The following is a 9,947-nucleotide window of genomic DNA, read 5'->3' as shown; positions in this document are numbered from 1 at the left end:
CCTGCTCTGTGTGTGACAGGGGGTGGTGCTGCAACCTCCCCATCGACCCTGCCTTGAGTGTGACAGGGGGCGGTGGCCCAACCCCCCAATCGGCCCTACCCTGAGCGTGACTGAGGGTGGCATTGCAACCTCCCGATCCGCCCTGCTCTGTGCATGACGGGGCGGCGCCCCAACTCCCCAATCGGCCCTGCTCTGAGCCTGACCAGGGGCTGCACTTAGGGATTGGGCCTGCCCTCTGCCACCCGGGAGCAGGCCTAAGCCAGCAGGTCGTTATCTCCCGAGGGGTCCCAGACTGCGAGAGGGCACAGGTTGGGCTGGGGGACCCCCCTCCCCCCGCCCCCCGAGTGCACAAATTTTTGTGCACCGGGCCTCTAGTCTGTTCATAAAATCCTATATCAGACTCCATCTCAAAGATTCTATGTGAACATTATCCTTCTCCTGCCTCACCAAAGTTGAACATTCTTTGGCCTCTTTGCATTCCAATTTTGAGGTCTTTTAATGATAGCCCAACATATAACCATTGTCCCTATGTAGCTTGATTTTTAATTGAAGAATAATTTATGAAAGGCAAAGATCCCTAAATGTAAAAATTGAGTTTTGACAAATATTTGAATTTGTGTGATTCAAACCGTAATAAACTTGTAGATTATTTTCTCATGCACATTTCCATTGAATTCCTCTGATATCATAGGCAAACATTTAATTTTGCCTATTCTTGTTCTTTATATAAATGGAATCAAACATTATGTACTTTTTTTGCAAGTGTGTACTGTGTTCAATTGAATGCTTTGAGATTGATTTTTATTATTGCATATATCAGCAGTTTGTAGCTCTTTATTCCAGAGTATTATTCTATGGTAGAAATATGCTATAATTTAGTTTATAGTATACATCTGTGGGATGGACATTGTGTTTTTTTTACTTTGGAGCTATTATGAGTAAACCTCTTATGAACATTCAGATATAAGTATTTCCTGTACATATAATTTCATTATTCCTCTAGAAATACCTGCAGTGAAAATACTGAGTTATAGGGTAGGTAGGTGCTTAACTTCAAAAGAAATTGTCAGTTTCATATGTGGTTGTACCATTTTAAAATCCCACCAGGGAAGGGGAGGAGAAGAGAGTAACCAAAGAATTTATATGGGCACAGACAATAGTGCAGTGAAGGACTGGGGAAGGGGCAGGAGCTGGATGGAGGGGGTCAATTGAAGGAAAAGGGGGACATCTGTAATACTTTCAACAATAGAGATACATTTTAGAAAATAAAATAAAATCCCACCAGTAATATCCTCACTAATTTGGTGTTGCTATTCGTTTGAAGTTTAGCCATTATACTGGGTGTTAAGCATTTTCTGATTTTAATTTGCTTTATTTTGATGACTAATGATGTTGAATTCTTTCATGTGCGGAGTGGACATTCTTATATTTTTCTTTGGAAAGTGCTTGTTTAGGTCTTTATTCATTTTTAATTGGCTGATTTGTCATTTTCTGGTTGCATTATGAAGTTTCTTTGGCAAAATATATGTATTAGAAATATTATCTCCCAGTTTGCAACTTGTGTATTTTTATGACTGTCTTTCATTGAGTAAAAGGTTTTGAGTTTGATGAAATTTAATTTTATCACTTTATTCTTTCTGGTTAGTGCTCTTAATATTCTAAGGAATCTTTGCTTCAATGTCATGAAAATGTTCCTTCATATTTGTTTTTAGGAGCTTTCTAAATTTAGCTTTTAAATTTATATCTGTAAAACATCTCAAGTTGTTTTTTATGAATGCTGTAGAGGTCCAGATTCAAATTTGCCTTTTGATACTCAGTTGCTCAAGCATCATTTGTTAGGAATTGCTTCAACCTTGAGAGACCAAATGGGAGATAATTGATATCTTCAAAATATTGAGTCTTCAATGTTGTATATTCTCCACTTATTTAGGTCTTTAAAAATTTAACTTCTCATTGCACAAATGTTTCAGCTAAGGGTCTGTTTTATTACATTTTATTTTTTAATTGCTTATTGTTAACATATAGACACCAGAAAGATGTTTGCATAGTATCCCTGTATCCTGAAATTTTACTAAATTCACTGACCAGATCTACTAGCTTTTGGTATATTCCTTAAGTTATTCTACCTGAACAATCATACTATCTGTCAATAAAAACACTTTTATTTGTTCCTTCTCAACTTTTAATAATTTGTGTCCTTGGTTTTTTTGTTTGTTTGTTTGTTTTTGTTTTTTTCCTAATTGAATTTTCTAGGACCTCCAGTACAAAGTTGAATAAAAGTGGAGAGTAGAAATTCCTACCCTATTCCTGACATTAATGAGAGGAGTTCAATATTTCACAATTAAGTTTTATGCTAACTCAAAGTTTTTTCTTCTTTTCCTCATTTTCTGAGAGTTGTCATCTTTAATGGGTATTTAATTTTGTCAAATACGTTTTCTACATTTATTAACCCATTGTAACCATAAGCGTCTGTAGACCCAAGTGGCGGACCTTCCTCACACACCATGTGCATCTATAAAAAAAAAATCTTTCCCTAAGTGGCAGCCCTGACCAACTTTAAAATAATTTTTCATGAGAATTTTCAGCTGAAAATATTCAAGAACACCCGAATTGTGAGTAATATATTTATTTTTATAATATTCATTGCAAACTGATTTTTTAAATTAAATTCAAAATATCGTTGGGATGGTTTCTGTTTTAGACGCATGGCAGTTAACTGGTTAAGGTATCATATGAATTTTTTCTATTAATATGTTGAATTATCATTGACTTTTAAGATTAAAAAAACAACATTTTGTTGCTGGAATAAACCTCACTATATCTTGTCTTATTATCCTTTTAATAAATGTTTGGTTTGCTTTGCTTATAGTTTGTTAAGTATTATTTTCAAGTCTTTTCATGAGAGATAATGGTCTGTAATTTTCCTGGAATACATTTGACTAATTTGGTATCAGGATTATTCTGACCTCATATAATAAGGTGGAGGGTAATATATCCTCTTCTATCTTTTGAAAAGTTTGTATAACATTGGTACTATTGTTTTAACTGTGCTTAGAATCTACAGTGAAAACACCTCAGCCTGGTGAAAAAGTTTAAACTTTTGAAAAATTTTAAAGTAAATCTAGTGCTATTGATATGTTCTATTTATTTTATCTAATTTAGTTTTATTCTAAAAATAATCACAAAGTATGATAGAAGGGTCATCTGTGCTTATTTTTAAGTCTTTTCATTTGTGTCTACAAAATGTTGAGCAGTTAACACACATTATTTAAGACATAGGTAGTTAACTGTTTAAATGAACATAAATGTTAAGACTGATTCATCCCAATAATTGTCTTTCACTGTGAGCATGCTAGGAAGCTGACTACTAATTCTGACAATATGATCATAATACCAATTGAGAAGCTGCTTCAGTAAGTATCCGACTATTTTTAAACATATATATCCTGACTGGATAAATCATTGTTTTAGTGACTAGTGTATTTCAATGAATTTCACTATATTAGTTAAGTTATTAAACTCATTCATATGTATTTCTTCATATTCATTATTTTTATTATTTGGAGCATTCTTTTCATTGCTAAAGTTGTTTGTATTTTCCTTTTTTCTTGATCAATTTGTTAGAAATTTTTCTGTTCCTTTTATCTTTTCAAAAAATACTTTTGATTTTGTTGATTTTGTTTTATCATTTGTTTTATTTTATTGATTTATCAGTCTTATCATTATTATGACTTCCTTTTACTTACTTTTGATTTAAATTATTCTTCCTCTTTATATTCTTTAGGTTATTCTATTTAAATTATTCTTCCTCTTTATATTCTTTAGGTTATGCTTAGAACAATGATTTCAAACTTTTTCTCTTTTGTAAAATAAATATGTAAATCTATAAATTTCCATCAACTCATTACCATGTTTCTCTTTTATTAGTGTAGATGATTTCAAACTTTTTCTCTTTTGTAATATAAATATGTAAATCTATAAATTTCCATCAACTCTTGGTTTTAGCTGTTTTCCACTACTTTTTGATAAGTTGTGTTTTCATAAACCTTTATTTTAAATTATTTTTTAAATTTCCTTGTAAACTTTAATTTGATCCACAAAGTCCTGGATCCCACCCCTAAAGTTTCAGATTGAGTGGGTCAGGTAGGGGTCAGAAAATTAGCATTTCCAACAAGTTGATACATGATTGCTGCTGTTATTATTCTAAGAGCCAGACATGAGGGACCACTGCTCTCAGACATGGTTCTTAATCTTAAGGTGTGGCCTTTCTAAGCTTCTTCACTCTAGCAGTTTGGAAATCCAATTTCTTCCAGCACCTGGCTACTTCTAGAATTTCTGTTCTGCTTCTGTTGTTCCAACAATTACTCTGTTGAGGCCTGTGGAGTAAGCCTTGTGTTTAGTCAAATATCTGAAGAACCACGCTGCAGATGTCTGAGGCTCCTTCTCTGTGCAATTCCCTCATCTCCGCTACCTGTGCCACCGAATACAGCAGGCTCAGCAGTTCCCAAATAGGATCAGTGTTTTCTTTGTCCAGCAAGGCTCAGTCTTCTTTGTGGGGTTTTCTTCCTTGTGCTGCAGTTTGAAAAGTGTCCAGGCAGGAAATCAGGGTGAATGTGGGACTCAGCTCCTAAGTTTTCCTTTATCCAGGAACCATAGTTATATGCTGTGCTTTCCCCAAAGCCCAAAAAGAGTTGTTTAATATATTTTATGCTATTTTGTTGACTTTTAAGGCAGGAAGGTAAACCTGATAGCCATTACTCTGTTGTGGCCAGAACTGGAATTCTACATACTTCATTATTGCAAGTCCTTACCCTCAACTGAATGAAAGATATTCTCTCAAATGGCTAGTTGTTGTTTGTTTCTTCCAATTCTCACTTACCACTCTCCAATTCCTGCTCTGATTGTAAACTACACAGCAAAGTATTTAATGTTTTGAATTCAATTAAATGAGACCATCAATAAATCAGAAATAATTTTCTAAGTAACACTTAGAATGAAACAAGGTAAATGGCAACAAACAACCTGATATATTTTTTAAAAATCTGTTTTGGGTTTATTCATTCATTTTTAATTCATTCATTCTATTTACATTTATTGAACACTTACATTTTGAAAGCTCAGAACTAAAGATGGAGGATTGGACAGTGAATAAGAGAGACATCATTCTTTTATTATGGTTTGGAAAAATAAAGTCTGAAAGAAAAATTTCATTGTGAAAAGAAGAACATCCCAAAGCCTAGATGCCAACCCTTCTCTTTGGTTGGCATTTATCTTGATGAATTCAGCATGGTTTAGGAACCAGAAAACTGATCACCTTCTAGTACTAGATATAATAAAATCTTTGTCAACTCATTCATGATAACTGAACGTGCCAGAAAGTAAAGTACTTTAAATATTTTTTAATTGATTTTAGAGAGAGAGAAAGGGAGAGGGAGAGATAGAAACAGTGATGAGAAACATCAACATTGGCTGCCTCTTGCATGTCCCCTGCTGGAGATCCAGCCCAAAACCCAGGCATATGCCCTGAGCAGGAATCAAACCGGTGACCTCCTGGTGCATGGGTCAGTTCTCAACCACTGAGCCATACTGGCTGGGCAAGAGTAAAGTACTTTAATCAGATGATAAATTTCTTAATTTATATTCAGACCTCTAACTACCACAGTGTCTGCTCTCACCCCCTCAGGCCAAGACATTCTTTCATTGTACACAGATCTATTATAATTAAAAATTGTTTTGAGAGAATGACATCAGCACAAAGACTCTTGAATGATAAGAATGGTTCCTGGCAACAGGCTCAGAATTGCTTCATCTTCACAGCAATAAGAGTTAATGTTTATTAAGCCACTACTTTCTCACAGAATTTCAATGTCTTATCATACACTTTTAATCCTTATTTTACAAATAGAAACACTGAGGCACAGAGAGCTTGAGTAACTAGTAGGTGGTAGAGCTGGAATTCAAACACAAAGACTCATTCAAGAATTCTAGTTCTCAGCCACTCTGTTATAGTGCTATGCAGAGTCCAAGACAGCAAGATCTGATAGATTGATTCTTGAGATGATAGTACATGCACTGAGGTGGCCTCAACATGTCACTTATTTCTATCTATTTTTCTATGTTTCAGTGGCTGCCTAATGTCGCATTAACTAAGAGATTATTTCTTTAGGGATGATAATGAATTCAACCATATTTCAGTGAAGTTTGTCAGGTGGCTTTGAATAACTCTTTTCAATCCACTATTGTAAATTTATAGGGAGCTGTCAACCTGGTGCACTGTGGGTAGTGTCTGCATTCAGAATTATTATATTTGGCTTTGGCATTTAAAAAAAAAGTAATTTGTTGCTCTGTGTTTCATATGGCAAGGTTTCACATTTTAAAAAATTCAGATTTTCACAGGTTCTCTTGAAAAAGAATTTGAGAATTTAGAAATGATGGACCCACATTCCACATAGTGGCAATTTGCTAGCGCTATCCACGCTACTCCATTAGCATCACCTGCTTAACAATTTCAGGCAGTTTTCAGTAGCAATCCTTGACACGTGGTTTAGCTTGAAAGAAAATAATTACTGATATCATTTCATTAAATTGTACATGAATACTTAATTTAATATTCATTGAGTTATTTATAATTGGAGTGCATTATTTATTTAAGCATTCTGCTATTAAAATATATGAAAAATATTGCTTTTTTTGAGAAGCAACCTATTGTAATTTTTAAGAGTATGGTTTTGAAACTCTGCTCTGCTACTTAGTAGCTTTGTGATCTCAAGGAAGTTATTTCACTTCCCTGCATCCCAGTTTCTCTTATCTAGAAAATAGTGATTAAAAAAATAAGCCTATCTGGCCTGGCCAGTGTGTTCAGTGGTAGAGCATCGGCCTGTGCACCCAAGTGTGAAGTGTCATGGGTTAGGTTCCAGTCAAGGGCACATTCCTGGGTTGTAGGTTCCATCCCTTGCCTGCTCAGGTCACATGTGGGAAGCAACCAATGGATGTGACTCTTTCACATTGATGTTTCTCTCTTTTTCTCTCTTCCCTGTCTCTCTCTCCTCCTACCCCTCTCCTTTCCCCTGTCTCTGAAAATCAATGGAAAAAATACCCTAGGGTGAGGTTTTTTAAAAAAATTAACCTATCTCATATACTCTTATAAGGATTAAGGAAGTCCCTAACGAATAATGTGTTTTTCACTACTGTACACAATGATACAAAGTGCACCTTTTTGGACATTTACACATACTCCTTTAGGTGGATCTTTTCGAAGTAGAACCACTGAGTTAGACATGTGTATTAAACATTTATAGATAGTATATTGGAAAATTATTCCCTGGAGTGTTTCAATTAAATATCCTATATAATAAAAGCTAGGTGGCATCACGCCCTTGCACAATGCCCTAGCATGACACCTTGCGCGCTGTCATCACAAGATGACCACCACAAGATGGCCGCCCTCACATCGTCACAAATTATTAAACATTTATAGATAGTATATTGGAAAATTATTCTCCGGAGTGTTTTAATTAAATATCCTATATAATAAAAGAATAGGTGGCATCACGCCCTTGTACAACGTCCTCGCGTGACACCTTGCACGACGTCATCACAAGATGACCACCACAAGATGTCCGCCCTCACATCATCACAAGATGGCCACCACAAGATGGCCAGCAGAGGAGGGCAGTTGTGGGTGATCAGGACAGCAGGGGTGGGCAGTTGGGGGCCATCAGGCTGGCAGGGGAGGACAGTTGGGGATGAAATCAGGCGGGGGCCATCAGGCTGGCAGGGGAGGGCAGTTGGGTGCAGATCAGGCTGGCAGGGGAGGGCAGTTGGGGATGACCAGGCCTGCAAGGGAGGGGAGTTGGAGATGACCAGGCCTGCAGGGGAGGGTAGTTAGGGGCAACCAGGCCTGCAGGCAAGGGCAGCTGAGGGAGAGCAGGCCAGACCAGGCCTGCAAGGGAGGGCAGTTAGGGGTGACTAGACCTGCAGGGCATGGCAGCTGGGGGTGATCAGGATGGCAGGGGAGGGCAGGTGACCAGGCCTGCAGGCAAGGGCAGCTGAGGGCGAGCAGACCATCAGGGGAGGGCAGTTGGGGGCATCGGGCTGGCAGGGAGGAGAATTGGGGATGATCGGGCCAGCAGAGGAGGGCTGTTGGGGGTAATCAGGCTGGCAGGGGAGGGCAGTTGGGGGCAATTGGGCTGGCAGGGAGGGGGGTTGGGGGCAATCAGGCCAGCAGGGGAGGGAAGTTGGGGGCGATCAGGTTGGCAGAGAGGGGAGTTGGAGGTGATCGGGCTGGCAGGGGAGCAGATAGGCGTCGATCAGTCTGGCAGGGGAGTGGTTAGGGGGTGATCAGGCTGGCAGGGGTGTAGTTAGGGGTGATTAGGCTGGCAGGCAGGAGAGCAGTTAGGAGCCAACAGTTCCGGATTGTGAGAGGGATGTCCAACTGCCGGTTTAGGCCCGATCCCTGCCGGCAGTCAGACATCTCCCAAGGGGTCCCAGATTGGCGAGGGTGCAGGCTGGGCTGAGGGACAACATCCACCCCATGCACGAATTTCATGCACTGGGCCTCTAGTTCATCAACAATGTATGCCCTGATAAATATCAGGAATTACTTTTTAAAATTTGGCCACTCTACTATTTAAGAATTGTCTGGGTTTTTTGTTTGTTTGTTTACTTGTTGTTTGTTTTGTTTTGTTTTTGCATTTCTCTGATATCTAGTGAGTTGAATTGTGATAGTTATTTAACTCTGTATGATACTGTGATTTATAATAAGAAACACATACTTGGTCTTTGTCCCCATTTGTGGTACAGAGAGCTAAAAACCCTTGGAATTTCCTAAGTGAGAGAGTAATACATGTATCTTTTATTATATGAATGAGGTAGATTTTGGACCCCACCTAAGGCTGGGGAGCTGGCTATCAGGAACCAACTGTGTGATTAGAAGGTTGGGACTTTCCATCTCCCAGCCCTCACCTCCAGCGAGGGGAGAGGAGCTGAAGATTGAATTCACTCACCAATGAAAAGTGATTGAATTAGTCATGCCTATGTAATTCAGGTTCCTTAAACCCCCAAAGAACAGGGTTCAGAGAGCTTCTGAGTTGGTGGACATGTGGAGATGTGGGGAGAGTGGTGCGTTCTGAGAGGCCTTGGGAGCTCTGCACCTTTACCTCCAACCCTTGCCCTATGCATCGCTCCCATCTGGTGTTCCTGAGTTATATCCATTTTATAATAAAACAGGGATCTAGTAAGTAAAATGTTTGTCTGAGCCACTCCAACAAATTAATTGAACCTGAGGAGGGGATCATGGGAACTTCTGATTTATAGCCATTCAGTCAGAAGTACAGGTACCAACCTGGATTATTAATGGAAACTAAAATTGGGGTGTGTAGGAGGTGGCAGTCTTGTAGGACTGAACCCTTCACCCATGGGATCTGGTGCTATCTCCATGTAGACAGTCTCAGAATTGAGCTGAATTATTAGAGTATCCAGGGGTGTCTGGAGCACTGCTTTCCCTTTACCCAACAGTTTGGAATTGTGATTAGGATACAAACACTTTATGTAACAACTTATCCCAAAACTTAACAGCTAAAAACCATTTATTAACTCTGGCAGTTTATAAGAGGCAAGAATCTGGGAGCAGCTTTGCTGGGTGGTTGTGTCTCAAGGTCTCTAATGAGCTTTCAGCCAACCTTTTGGCAGGGATGCAGTGTTTGAAGGGGCTGGGTGTCCCTTCTACGCTCATGCCATGTGGCCGTTGGCAGTAGGCTTCACTTTCTCACCATGTGGACTCTCCATAGATTGCTTTCAACATGACTTTCCCCAGAGCGAGACTGAAGCTACAGTCTTTTTATAATCTAATATTAAAAAACATCATAACTTCTGCCATTATGTGTTATAAACAAGTCACTAAGTCTACCCTACTGCTATTCATTGGAAATGTGTCACTAAGACCTGTC

This window comes from Myotis brandtii, unplaced genomic scaffold (genome assembly GCF_000412655.1).
Source record: "Myotis brandtii unplaced genomic scaffold, ASM41265v1 scaffold745, whole genome shotgun sequence".
NCBI lineage: Eukaryota > Metazoa > Chordata > Mammalia > Chiroptera > Vespertilionidae > Myotis > Myotis brandtii.
This window is presented reverse-complemented; position numbering follows the sequence as displayed.